This window comes from Condylura cristata, unplaced genomic scaffold, assembly GCF_000260355.1.
Source record: "Condylura cristata isolate star-nosed mole 26May11 unplaced genomic scaffold, ConCri1.0 scaffold00010, whole genome shotgun sequence".
In the NCBI taxonomy this organism is placed as follows: domain Eukaryota; kingdom Metazoa; phylum Chordata; class Mammalia; order Eulipotyphla; family Talpidae; genus Condylura; species Condylura cristata.
In genome coordinates this window covers 272881-274320 of record NW_004567111.1, presented here as the reverse complement: position 1 = coordinate 274320, position 1440 = coordinate 272881, and positions in this window count along the sequence as shown.

Below are 1440 nucleotides of genomic sequence, written 5' to 3'. Positions count from 1 at the left end.
CCTCAGAGGACCGGTGCCCTGCACCTGCGTGGGGCCCGCGGCCAGCAAAGCGGCGACGCCACACTGCAGCAGGTGACCACATTAAAGTCGTCTGTGCACACCGGGGCCTGCCACGGGCAGGTCTTCGTGTGGCTCCGGCTTCTGCAGCGTGGGCTACACTGTGCCAAAGGGTGAGCTTTGAGCCCCCAGACGCCTGAAAACATGAAAAACAGGCCCAAAGAGTGTGCCTGTCACCTTAGCTTCTGAGGTCCCAAAATGCCCCGCGTAGTTCCAGGGCAGCATGGGCCTCAGAGCGTGCAGTCCTGAGCTGGGTCACGACAGGATCGTGCTAAATCAGTAATCGGCGTTTCGGTCAAATGAGGCGCAAGGTTTGGTTCGCCCTGGAAGGCCCTGAAGCCCTTGGCACGACAAGAGTAAAGACTTCAATGTTTCAGAAGCGTGTGACCGCTAACACGGATTGCTCACGCCTCCTGTCTTTCCCTGTGTCACTTTGGGGTTTCACGTGCTAGCGGCGGAGACTCCACTCCTCACTTGCTTGGGGTGTGTCTGTGGCCTGCTCGGTGGAGTAAATCACGCAGGCGCGTGGCTTTGGGAGCACAGGCCCCGTGGCTAAAAGCGTGTAGGCCACGCGGAGAGCGAGAATGGACGAGCGCCTCTAAATAAAACATGGGCGTGTTCTGGAGGAAGAAACCGAAGGTCAGAAACGACATACAAAGAGTTGGGGGTCCTTTACAAAGAAACATCGAGGGGCCACGATGAGCCATGGTAGTGGACCGGGGCTGCCTTGGGGGCTGCGGGTGCCTTGGGGGCTGTGACCCAGCTTTCCGGATCTCATTAGCTCACTTGTATGGGGATGGAGATAGATCAAAAGCATGAGCAGTGCGTGAACTCGATGCCCATTAAGAGGGTGCCAGTGAAAATCCTGTGTGGCACATCCATAAATTCCCATAGCCTGTGGCTACTATAAAAAATAGCTGTTCACCTGCTATTGTGGAAGTAAGTTTCCAGAAACTGCTCGTTGTGAAATATGGCCGTAGCCCAGAAATGCATCCATCGGTTCTAATAGTGTCTAAACTGCGTGTTTGTACAGATGTGTGGGGTGTCCCGAAGGCTCTTGGGAGTAGCTACCGCAAATCACCATCCGTGGGTGGGAAGAGGGGTTTCAGGTATAGACTTATCTCGCATACTCTTGATTGAAAAGCCCCCATACCTTTTTATTTAAATGACCAGTAACTCAAAAATATAAAGGTTTATGCACACATATTCGTGCACAAGTATAGAAAGATTCATCCACAAACAAGTGTTTGTCATGGCCGAAGAACAGTTCACAACTAGATGGAACAAAACGGATGAGGCAGGAGCCAGCGTGCGACAGCCAGAGGGAGCAGTGGGGAGGCCACGTGGTGGGAAGGCCACGAGTGGGGAGGCCACGCGGTGGGG